Source organism: Corvus kubaryi, unplaced genomic scaffold (assembly GCF_017639235.1).
Source record: "Corvus kubaryi isolate FWS band 111438036 unplaced genomic scaffold, C.kubaryi_AGA036_p1.0 71, whole genome shotgun sequence".
In the NCBI taxonomy this organism is placed as follows: Eukaryota; Metazoa; Chordata; class Aves; order Passeriformes; family Corvidae; genus Corvus; species Corvus kubaryi.
This window is the reverse complement of record NW_024582059.1, coordinates 16,367,371-16,379,869: the sequence shown is the minus strand read 5'-3', so window position 1 is coordinate 16,379,869 and position 12,499 is coordinate 16,367,371. Positions and strand designations below refer to the sequence as shown.

The following is a 12,499-nucleotide window of genomic DNA, read 5'->3' as shown; positions in this document are numbered from 1 at the left end:
ATGGCAACAGAACCACTTGAGTTCCCATTAGTATTTAAGCATACAACTGGGAAAAACCCACAGCCAGGCACCAAACCTGCTGTGCCAGAGGCTGTTAGGCTTTCCTCAGAGACTGCTGCAGGAAGAGCCAGCCTCGCACCTTCAGGAGATGGTAATTCTCAGCTGACTTTCATGCATGTGGCCTCTCCAAAGGCACTGCAAAAGAAGTCATGGCATGACATTTCTGCAGAGCACTTCAGAGCCATCCTAGAGCAGGCTGTGCTCAGCCAGCTCAGTTAATGTGTACTGCTATGTGCCAAGAGAGCCCTTTTACTGCTACCCACACTACTGTAGAGGCCACAGACACGTCACCTGTGCTAGCCCAGCCATGGAATAGACTCTCTGGTCACTTGCCAGGGTCTCCAGCTGAACTTGGCTCTGTCCAGAAGATAGGCTGCTCCCACCACTTCCCATCACCATCACAGCACAGCTTACCACAACACCAGAACACCACAGGAAGCTCTGCATACCTTGCAAACCAGCTCACCTTGGCCCTTGCTCTTGTCCAATGCAGATGTGTAGTTCTCAGAGAGACCCTGGCTGTTTTACATGTGGGAACGGAGAAACACTGCTCAGAATGCACTCCTACTATGTGCTGCCTGCAGCTTAGGTCATAAGCAACCTTCCAGGCAGCTCCACAGCTTTTTGCTCTGATGTCCATAGAATTCACCTGTAGTGCCTTGCAAAACACATGCTTCTTTGCAGCTGGCCTCTCCGTTCCTCCCCTCCCTCCAAGGGACAAAGGAGGCTTATCATCAAAAGAAGACAGACACAGATATCAGCAGCCTACCAAATCTGCTTGAAGCCGTGCAAACAACAGCTCTGACCTTGGAGGCAGTCAAAACAAAATCACATCTTATCTCATTCCCAGCATGGGTATCTGATTAGTCGGAAGGACACTTAACATGGCGAGACTGAAGTACCTTCAGTGCACACAGGAAAATCTTGCCTGCACACAGAAAAACAATCCGATAGTAAATTCACAAGAGTAAATTTGAAAGAGTTAATTCATGAAAGGTGGTGGCTGCGTCCTCAAATCAGCTGCCTGCTTGCTATCCTATCACTAGGGTCACTTGGCATTCCAGTCTTAGAATTCAGTGTCATTATTATTTTTATAGGTACTGTTAGCCCTGAAAACATAGTTATTCTTTGGACAATTATAAGGAAGGATGGAATGGCTGAAGCTATTTCTCAGGGGTGAAAGGAGGTTTCTGGTGAGTGCATGGAGGGCAGGAATCACAGTGGAAGGAAAAGTGGGTGGGAACTGATTCCAGCACTGGGCTAGCAATATGTAATTCCATTAGAGAAGAGTTATGCTTGCAGACTACACTTGGGATAAACTGTTAATCCTACCCCAGTATACAAGGCTAGAAAGAAACTTGCAGGTTGGTGTCATTTGCATCACAAACTACAGTGGTCAAACATTCTCTGCAGTAAGAGGTGAGGTGAAGCAGTTCAGCTGAGTGAAATGAACTTCATTTTGGGGTTAAGGTATACATCTGGGAATTTAAATGTAGATGTCATCTAAAAACATCTTTCCTGGGTATTTTGTTGGTGTGTGTGCATTTGGGTTTTTTTAAAGGAATGAAATGCTATCCATAGAAGTTATCCCAATGCATATAGTATCCGGTATAAGCCAAAACCCATATTGTAACAAGGAGCAAGGTGAGGGAGACTGTGGGGTTTGCAGGAGCCAACCACTTAAAAAAGCAAATCCTCTCTGAGGACAAACCACACTGAAATTGTTCCCAGGCTGCATGCACAGCAGGGAAGAAGAATGCTCAAGTTCTGAAAGAAAACCTTGCATTTTCTCACCTGGGCAAGGGTGGAGAGACTTTATTTAAAAAACAAGCAAACATGTTTTCTATACCCAAACCCACTTCCTCCATCTTTAGTCCCTGAAATGTTAATTTAAACATAAGGAGCTCCTGATCCTGACCACGGACTCCATAAAGCAAAAAATGTTCAGAAAGCTGGTTTTGGAAGAGATACTGGAGAAATAGGCAGGTGTCACAGACAGGTTTTGGGAACCAGTAATTTAGTTTTCATTTGTGGAGGCCAGGACCTGGAAGCTTCATTGAATTAGAAACTTTTGAAAGACTCATCAAAACACAGAAAATAACCTTAATAAAATTTCAGATGATTATGTGATGAGTAAGTATACTGCCATCCTGTACACCTGGTGATGACATTTGGGTACATTTACCCAAGACATACATTGTCCTTTCCATACCCTGCATGTACACACAGCTGTAGGCAGTACAGTTTTCCCCATGGCACTACCAGAAGGTTTGATGCACTGGAAAAAAAAAGGCTGCTATACAGGTATGCAGTACAGTCTTTACTGCACACAATTTCAATACTTCTTCTACCATGTGATCTGCAAATGGTCCAAGATAATCAGAGATATTTAATGAAAAGGTCTGTGAATATTTCATTGTTTGTGATGACTTAGAAAATACGGAGCTACTTCAACTGCTGGTCAAACTAAGCTCCATGAGTGGTCTGTGAGGTTACAGAGAGCAAGACAAGCACAATTTACCCCTATCAAGTAAGCACAGACTTTTCACTGGCCTACCACAAGAACAGAAATTTACTGACACACTAGTTTTCAAGACACATATGATGGTTATTGATATAAAAAAGCTGCCTTCTGAATGAATTGCATATTGCATGTGGTCACGGAGCTATTCTCAGCCTAAATCCTCTGCTGAAAATACTGTAAACGCACCACACACAAGCAGTCTGTGCTCGAAATTCAAAGTGAACAATTACTTGATTCATAAAAATAGAAAGAAAACAGGAAACAGAACAGAAACAACAGAAATCCCAAGTAAACCCAAAACATAACTCTTCCATCACAGAAACTAATGCAATTACAGACTCATAAAAATAATGGCAGATCGAACAAAGAACCGACTCAGCAGTTCTCCATGTCTCCCTGAGTGGGCAGCAGTGGAGGCATTTCAAGCTCAGTTGCTTAGTGGGAACCTCCATTCCATTCCTAGCTTCAGGATCCAGTTTCAACAGGAAAGCTGAGCTACGGAATCGACACACCTCCTGACTCTCCCCTGGCTGGTGGGGTGCACCAGCCACACAACAGGAGGGAGCCACACTTATCAGGAGCAGCATTAACTTCTTCCTGAGAACAAAAGCCTCAGGTATGTGCCACGGGAAGATAAGCATCTGGCTCCCTATGCACCGGGAATAAATGGCATTTAGACCCCAGTGCTTCCTGAAGGACAGACTTGAGGGCTCCAGCAGGCTGTACCTGCCCAGCAGCAGTGGACTGAGACTTGTTTCTGTGCCCTTAATCAGACCTAGGTCCTTGCACTCCCCTTGAAAGCACAGCCAGGACTAAAACACAGCACTGGGAGAGCACAGGAGGCACTTGCGGTTTCCAAAATCACCAACCAGGTGTGTGAGACCTGGTAGCACCATCCACAGCCTCAAAGGCAGAGGAAGGGCAGGTCCCAAGTGATGCTTACAAAGTCTGTGAACAGAAAACTGTGCACAGAGAACCTGTCTGGGTTGACAACCACTGAGCTGCGTGAAGTAACATGTGCTGGGGACATTTCAAGTTTAAAAAAATGAAGAGACAAACATACATCCAAATCTATCCACACCCCCAGTAACCAGAGACTGGAGTGATGCTACACTGCAATGTGGGGAATTGGGGATGGAAATCCCAAAGTATTACATGGGAACGACAGCAATAACCAGAGGGGCAGACCTCACCACGACCAGAGGGTCAGTGGCTGCAGTGACCCTGTGACCCAGTCCCCACACCATGTCCTGCTCACAGAGGCTGCCCAGGGTGCTCCTCTTCGATTTGAGATTTGCCAAGAATTTCTCCCAGCTGCTCAAAGAGATGCTGGGAATTAATCTGCTCCTGAACAAATAAATTCCCTAAGTGCTAGACTGCAGGAGTCAGATGCAAGACACACAGTTTTCAGGACATCCATTAACAGCAAGGAGCATAAATTCATTATATGTGTTACCAACTTTGGGTAGGTGACACTATTTTCCCTCCTGTAAATCAGTCTATAGCAAATTAAATCCCTAATTTCACTACAGGGATTTGTATTAGCTTCCACCAGCCTTGCCTTTAAGCTGCTTATTTCACCTCAGACCTCACTGTTTAATTGATTAGAACATATAAATAGAAAGGTGTTTCTGCATCAAGACTTTTCCTGTATTGCATAGGATGACAGATATATTACGGTACTACACAAGAAGTAACCAGCTAACCCCAACAGGAAGTGCAAGTTTGGAGTATTTCCACTGAGAACAGTAGGGTTAAACTCATCCAAACTTATTCGCAGCAGGCTTTTGCAAGCTGATTTTTAACTTAGGACAAAAATGTAAATCTCACTCCTGTTTATTTCTCAAACTACTACTGATATCAGTGGTGATCATGTCATGGAAGAATGCACAACTGAATATACTAGAACAAAAAACATGACTCGAAAAATCTTTCATTTTAAATTTTATGGAAACCACTGCAGTCATCCTCATTTGGTCTTCATAAAAGATGAACAGATTTTTGGTTTTTAATCACCTGTACAAACGAATTTAACTACCTAACTGTGAGAATGAATCCCGCAGTCAGAGGCAACACCACAGCCAGCTCTTGCAGTTCCACTCCATGTGCACACCGTGTCAGGACCTGCTCCAGAAAACCCTCCTGCCTCAGAAGCACCTGTGTACCATCGAGCTTATTTCAGTGCATGCATCCTGGAAAACCAGGGCTGGAAACCAGGCAACTGATCCATCCCTCAGCTTTGCACCACACAAACTCTACCTTGTGATCCCCCCACTGTCTCCTGCTGCCCTGACAAGCCTGGTTGTACGGGCAGGACGGGCCTTGCCAACAGCCAGGCTGTGCTCTGCTGTCCATGTGCCGTTTCTGTGCAGGGAATTCAGGATACTCAGTCTTGTATTTGATGCCCTGTGCCTCTAAAGCTCACATCATCCATGGTGGGGTTTCTTCCACTTCTTAAATATTAATTACAATATTTTCTTAAATAACCAGTTGAGTGTCTATCCCTGAAACGTATTCCAACATTTCTTAATTTAAACTGAAATTTGTAATCCTTTAAAAAGGACCTTCCAGGATACTCAGTTGCCCAGGGTTAGGCATTTTCATTACACTTCTCTCTGGACTAATCCCAGCTAACCAAGCTACATTCATTACCCACAGACAATTACTTAATCCACTATTTTCATAACAGGGGCCAGATCCCACACAATGTTGTCATACCACTTATTCTCTCCTATGAGAGGAAGAATGATGATGAGGCATCAATACTGACCCTAATTGTCAGAGCTACAGAATGCCAGTTTGCAATAAAACTTCCTTCCCAGTTTGGGTTTTGCTTTGGATCTAGATCTCATTATAATTCATGGAGCCATTAGGTCCAATTATGCCATGCTAAATATCCTGCTATGGGATACTTAGGGCGAAACACCTCTCTAATGATAGAAATTACATTTCTATTAGATTTGCTGCACACCATGTCTCTACTGAAAATCTGAAACTGAGTGTTGCTCAATGCTATAACCTCTATTCTAAATTAAAAATCTGATTTAAATATTAATTTAAAAGTCGCTTTCTGCTTACTTTGCCTTAAGGAGTACTGCAGTAATGGAGAGGCTCTACAGAACTCCTGAAGGTCTTACAAAAATAAGATATGATAATTCAGCAGTCCCCATAGAAATCGGAAGTATTTTCAATAACATTATTACTGAACACTAATAAAGGAATCCCTAGCTTGTAGTACAGGTATGGTGGTACTGCTGACAGTATTTCATCAAAAATTCCTAGAGGGCAGCAGGGATCCAGCTATGGAGAAGACAGCACTAACATCCAAAGCTCTGAAGGGAAGAAAGCAGATTTTTTACTATCATTAATTAAAAAGAAGCTTGCCTCTTCTGCTCATTCAGAACTCATTCTTTCAGATATAGTTCCAGTCCTTCAGTTCATGTAAAGCACATGTTAAAACACACCAGGATGGCATTTCAAGCTGGAGTACAGTCGTCTGCCAGGCTTTACATCATTAGACACTTGCATCAGTTTTGATTCATGTAATTGTCACACTAAGTTCTGGTAGAAAGAGCACAGTGAAAAAGGCTTTAAACCATGCTGTTATGGTTCCCTACATATTGATGTGACAGGTATGTTATTATTGCACAGTAACTGCAGCGTCTATTGAGAATGATACTTACAACTCAACACACTGTGTCTGTAATTCAACTTGGTAACATATAACCTTGAGCATACAGTGGTATAATTGCTAAAGAAAAATGAGATGGAATTTACTTTACTCTGACATATTAGAAAAAAAATACACAGTTGGTAAATTGTGAGATCAAGAGAGCGGAGATTGAGAGCCTGGGGCTGGAAATGTAATGATGTACCTCATCTCACAGCTCCCAGCCCAAACTTCCAAGTGGTCTGTGCAAACAAAGCTGGAATGGACAGACTACAGAGGCATGAAGTGACTCCTCTGGCTCCAGGTCACCCAATGGCCACAGTGGCAAAGCAGTTTATCTGCTGTTGACCAGCGCAGGACAGTGCATAGGCCATGTGCACCAACTCTTCTTCTGGCACTATTCACAGAGCCTGTATGCCATGGATTTTACCTGCAAAGCTAAAATTAATGGTAAGAGGGAGGAAGGAGAAGGGTGTTTCTGTTTTCAAGATATTGAAGACAAACATTAACTGGCAGCTGCAATTTCTGCCAGGTACTTTAAAGCATTTGGATAAATATGTGCAGCCATAAAGATTGCAGATGGGTCTCCAAAACCTACTGACTACAATACAGAAACCAGGGGAAGAAAGCAACTGGCCTAGAAATATGTGCATGTGCAGAGTGATGTTTGGTCTTGTTCATGACAACGAGGGCTGACAGAGACAGTGCTCGTGGTGCTCAGCCCAAAGCTGGCACACAAAGGAAGGAGCACTTCATCCCGTTAAGTCAGCTACAGACAACGTCTCTAATTTGACGAGGATTTTAGTCAGAATGTAACCCTGCACAACACCCAGCCCTTGGACTCCAAATACAATGAAGCACCACTGGGATTTACGGTTCTGAACTTGTATTACGTGCAAGAATCTGACAAAACTCTTATTTCTCCTCTTCTCTGTTCATTTAGCCTCTCATTACAGATTCATAAAAGTGCCTCAGTAAAATGAGGCTATTACAATCCCAAGCAATTTTGATTTGTTTAAGACAACACGAATGAAAAATGAGAATGTAAAATATTTATACAAACAAATGACATTTTACCATTTTCCATGCTAAAGTGGCAAAAGGAGAATGGAAACAGAGTTGACACTGAAATTCCTTCTCCCAGTAGGCAGAAATTAGAGATCAATCATACATGACATAGAGCTAAAAACCAGAAAAAGTCAGTCAGGAATTTAACCATGCCGTGGCTTGCATTTGCAGCTCCGACTTCATTTTTTCAGAGTCCATCTTCTCCTATATGTGCAGCAGAAAAACGTGCAAGCCAGTCTGTGTCTTGGCTTCCTCACCCCCATTTCTGCTTCCATCTAAGTTCAGCTTACAGAAGGCAATTCTGAACATGACATGCCTACGTACTGCTGATGTGATGGGTGTGGAGATGCTTGGCTAAGGACCATTGGCCCCAAAGGCTTGATTCCACTTATGCTCATGGTTTATTTAGCACAAGGCCCAACTATGTTGGCTCTTAAACTGATTGTTTTGTCCTGCATTTAACCCTTATGGTGCACAATACCTAGATTGTATTAGGAAGCCATTCTTAAGGCACCTAGCTGCTACGGCAACAGCTTTTGTAGGAAGTAGATGTTCTCATCTCTCCATAAATCCAGCAGCTCTAATGGCACCTTGTGTTCTTGGTGATACCCCAAGGAAATACTGCAGTGACAACAAGTGAACGAGGCAGCCTGCTGCCTGCCATCAGCACTGCTGTTCCACTGGAGACATCCTTCCTAAACAGAGACCCCGAAAACAAATTAAATAGCCAAGGCTGCCTCACACAGGGATTACTTCTAAAGAGCTGCTGAACAACAGCAGCTCTACTCTGTTCTCAGCACCTGCAAAAGGCATTAGCAACCACCACAACTAGCACAGTGAAAAGGCATGGAGAGGTGCTGAACAACTGGTTGCTGCAGACATGGATTATTAACAAACACAGGCCTTCCAGGTTGCTGAGCACCCCTGGCATATTTTGATAAGAGAGCAGAAAGGCAGCCACTTCTTTTCATGATTCCTCGCAGGGGAGCCAGCCTCATGCTGGCACAGCCATAGCAACCCAGACAACAACAGAGCATCAAGGCAGATGAAATCACAGAGACAGAAATGCAAAAACTACCTGAGTGAAGCGTTTTCATTAGTGACTGCCCTGCACCAGAAGGTAGCACCTGAGCCCCTTCCCCTGGAAATGCTTTGGTAGAGCTGAGATGTGAATCAGGACTTTGTTCCTTGAGTCCGTGCTACTTTTCACATAACATCCGCTGTAATCCAAGTGTTGTGATCACACAGGGAGAAGAATATGAGACTTAACTCTCGGCTCTCAGGGTGACAACAACTACCTCTGCACAGCTCTGGCACACAGCTAATTTTTGTAATGTACATGTGGAGCTCCCCTTTACAAGAGGCCTTTGTAACTGGAATGACAACAAAAGCCCATTATGAGAAGGTGAAGACTCTAGCTGCCAGCAGATGCCAAGTTGCTAATGACCCCACAAAGATGAAATCAGAGCCAGGGCTTAACCAGCTAATAGCCTCAGCAGATGCCATTGGGCCTGGCTCTCTTGGAGCAACAGGAGGGGATGCACCAGAAGCAGCCACAGCTCTGCCAGAACGGCAGAAGCCTTTGCATGGCAACAACACTGTCCAGCCAGCCTTACACCCACCCAGGTAGCTGTTCATCCCCTCTGGGGCTGCAAAGATTAAAAGAACACATCAGATTTCTGTTGTCCTTGAAACAGCGATGCTTCATTTTCATTAAACTATCAACTGCTGCTTCAGAAGAAGAGTCAGGAAACAAACCTCTGCTTACCCAAGAAAAATACGAAAGAAAACAAATGGCTCCATCCCAAGCAAAGCCCTCTGCTCTATTGATTACATTTAGCAGCACAAACATGCCTTTTCCCTCAGCCTCTCTCCAGCCTGGTATCAACAGCTTGCCCCAGGATCCGTGAATTAACCCTACATAGGAAGATGCGACCTGTGATGCATGAGAGTATCATGTTTTTATTTTCTGAAATGAACTGGCAGTCCAGCTAACAAAAAGCAACAGGTTCCCTGAATGAGGCTGTGAGGTAGAAGGCAAACACAGTCACTGAGACTCCTCTAACACCCTGCCTAGAAAAGCAATGTAAGGGGAGACTTGAGGAGAGGCCCTCAGGCTCTGTGTCCCCCTCCCCAAACACATTTGCATGGTAAGCAGACAAAGGGAGAAGGAAAACACGGTTCAGGCAGCTACAGAAATCAGATCTGCTTCTAACTGAACCTGCTCTTAATTGGGGAAGAGGTTGAGAATGCGAAGTCAGTATTTCCTTAACTCACCCCACACCCAGGGAGGGGATTCAGTCTGCTCTGTGTCACTGGGCCCCCTGAGGGACCTCGGCCTTTGCTACTGTTGTTCATTAAAATCTCAACAAATACCTTCGATCCCCACATAAATCTTTTTTTTTTTTTTATATCCATCACAGGCTGTGGCCCAAAGACAACACACATTTTCATATCATCAGGTTATTTCTGTCATGTGTATAACTCACTTAAGAAAGGAAAAGACACATGTTACACACGTTACACATTTTTCAGCAGTTTACTGGAGACTGGGAAAGCAGTTATTTTCTTTAGCTGCTGCTGTTGTAAATCAAAATGTGCAGATAGGAAAATATTAAGGTATTTATAGCTATGTGAATAAGTGAGTTTGTGGAGTGCTGGCCAAAGAAAGCCAAACAGTCCTTTCACTGACAGAAAATGACAAGCTTTTTGGCTTCCTTGGTAAAACAAAACTGCAAATGCTCATTTCAGAGCAGTAAAAATACACCATAATGCAATATTTAAAGTATTTTGTTCATTTAATGCCATATTTTAATAGCAATCTTTATAATGTTGGAAGCAATATGAGGTTCTTTCAAAAGGAAAAACACCTAACCCATTATTTGTTGAAAACATCTTACAAAATCTACTCATATTTTTTTTACCTGACCCATTTGGCGAATTCAAAAGCACTTCATGTATGGCTTTAGTTAACCAAGAATATCAAGCAAGTCTTCCAGCCCTCTTTTACTAGAGCACCAAAGTGCTGGGTAACACAAAATATTTTATCTGGTCTTGTGTGGTCAGGCCAATGCCCAAACCTCCCCATGGCTGCAGGCAGCACCCACAGCCTGAGTGCAGCTCCTCACCACCTGTTCCATTCCTCACTTCCTCTTTGCTCTCCTCCACCTTCACCTGTTTTACTGACTAGAGTAAAACGAGTGTAAACACTTAATCTTTCATTACCACACTGATACCTTGTCCATGGGCACACTGATCACTACCAAGTCGTTTTGATACGATGCCAACACATTATCCGGGACCTAGCTGCCAACTCTGGCATTTTGCTTATTTTATAAGCAAGATGACATTTTGTAATTCTAGAAACAAACCATTAAGATGGGCAATTAAATACATGATATGGGGAATTAAATCTAAGGCACAAAGAGCAGCAGCAATTTCTTTGGTCTGTCGCTGTACAGAACCAGACAGATGTGTTTATGTTGTTTGGTTTAGCAGAAGGATCCCAGCAGCGGGAAAGGGAATGGAACCTGACTCCCTGGGCCAGCTGGGCCAGTCTGGGCTGAAGCCCATGAAACGCTGCCCAGTCTCTTGACCTGGGTCAAGCAACTACCTGCCAGCATGAAAGCTGATCTGACTCCTCAATGTTTGCAAATGATCTTTCTGCTCATAATGCAAACAAATGTTTCTGCTGTCCCAGCTTTGAATTCAATGTATACTCAATAGCCAAGCTAAAAACAAAGCCATGCTCACTGAGGTGGAAATAATCGCAAATACTGTTTAATATCCCAAACTGGTGCCTTTTGCTAGCTGAGCTCCAAGGGCCAGCACTACCATGATGTTTGTTTGGGAGGCATTTCTTTGGAGGTCACCTGCAGCCACAGGAGCCAAAACTGCAGCACCAGGGCCCTCAATTCTGGCATTCAGAGCTGACCCCCAGAGCTCATGCAGGCTATCTACAGCATGGCCCCTTTCCCTCTGCCCTGCCCCATTATCTGCACTTGCCTGCCCAAGGCACCTTTGGGCAGTTAACAGCTTCTACTGGTCTCATTTCTCCTCTCCCTCTCTCCCACCCATTCCCCCACAGGAACGCAGTCCTGTTTTCCTCAGGAATGTTTCTGTCACTCTCCACTACAGGGAGACTGTATCGTAGCCCACAGACGGTATTTACCATATTGCAAAATGTTTATTTTCAACTAATTTATACTTTGTTATTCTTGCAGTCAGCCATCTCTTGCATTTTTCCAAAGTTCTTCGGCTGGGAATGGAAAGCTAGATCCCAAGACTCTAAAACAAGCTTCCACCAGGAAAGGCGTTCTGTGAATTGCTCTTTTAACAAACAGGGAAAGGATTTAAAAGCCAAAGAGAAACACAACAGTGATGACAGCTCTGACAGAAACCTGCCTGATAATTCCTGCCTGTATTTCAACATCCCCTCAGCCACAACACATAATATAAGCATTCTGTTCTGAGCAGACTCAGTCAATATTAATTAAAGGCACAGGCATTTTAACATAGCCAACAGGCTGCTTTCTCCATCTTTGTGACAAAGGCATCACCTTCTTGCTCCTGCTCTTCCAAAATAATCTCCATCCCCGGGTAAATTTACATCTCAAGGGAGAGTGCAGAAGGTCTCCAAGAACCTCATTAAAGTTCTCCTCTCACTGGGGCAATACAGATGTTTTTATTTGCCAAAAAACAAATGGAGTCCCAAGCCAGGGGCAAACATCTGCCCCAGGAAAGAGAGAGGCGAGAGCCTGCACTGGCAGGCAGATTCCGCTGTCTGCAATTTGCTTTTGCAAAAGGTTAATCCCTAACGTGTTTCAAGGGGGCAAACACCAACCTGCTGTACATGCGGCTGCATACAATGGAAAGATTTTTATGGCCAAGGACAAAAAGGTCACGTTCACATTTCTCCTGGAAAGCCATGCTGAACAGCAAGCTCCTGAATATGAGCCTCTGTTCACAGCGAAACAAGCACACACTAAGGAATATAAAGCTGCAGGTGCTAGGAAAGTACAATGTACAGATGCTGTAAGGGATCTCGTTTGTCCCAGGCAACCCGTCTGTTCCCTGTATTGTGCTATCAAGCTATGAAAAAACTGAGCCATTAACAACTGGATTCAGTAGACATGTGGTTTATAGAACACTAAGGCTTGAAAGGCCTGACAAATAGA

At 43.8% G+C, this 12,499-nt stretch overlaps 1 protein-coding gene across 9 annotated transcripts in view; it reads right to left on the bottom strand.

Annotated features, from left to right (window-relative positions):
• ARHGAP24 (Rho GTPase activating protein 24) overlaps nucleotides 1-12,499 on the bottom strand; it is a 186,521-nt gene that overhangs the window by 45,911 nt on the left and 128,111 nt on the right. The window contains exon 1 of one of the 9 annotated variants that reach the window (XM_042049765.1): nucleotides 527-718. The exons of the other annotated variants lie outside the window; for them this stretch is intronic. The gene's annotated coding sequence lies outside the window, so the exon portion shown is untranslated. Of the gene's footprint in view, nucleotides 1-526; nucleotides 719-12,499 lie in introns of those variants that run through there. 9 annotated transcript variants of the gene reach the window in all.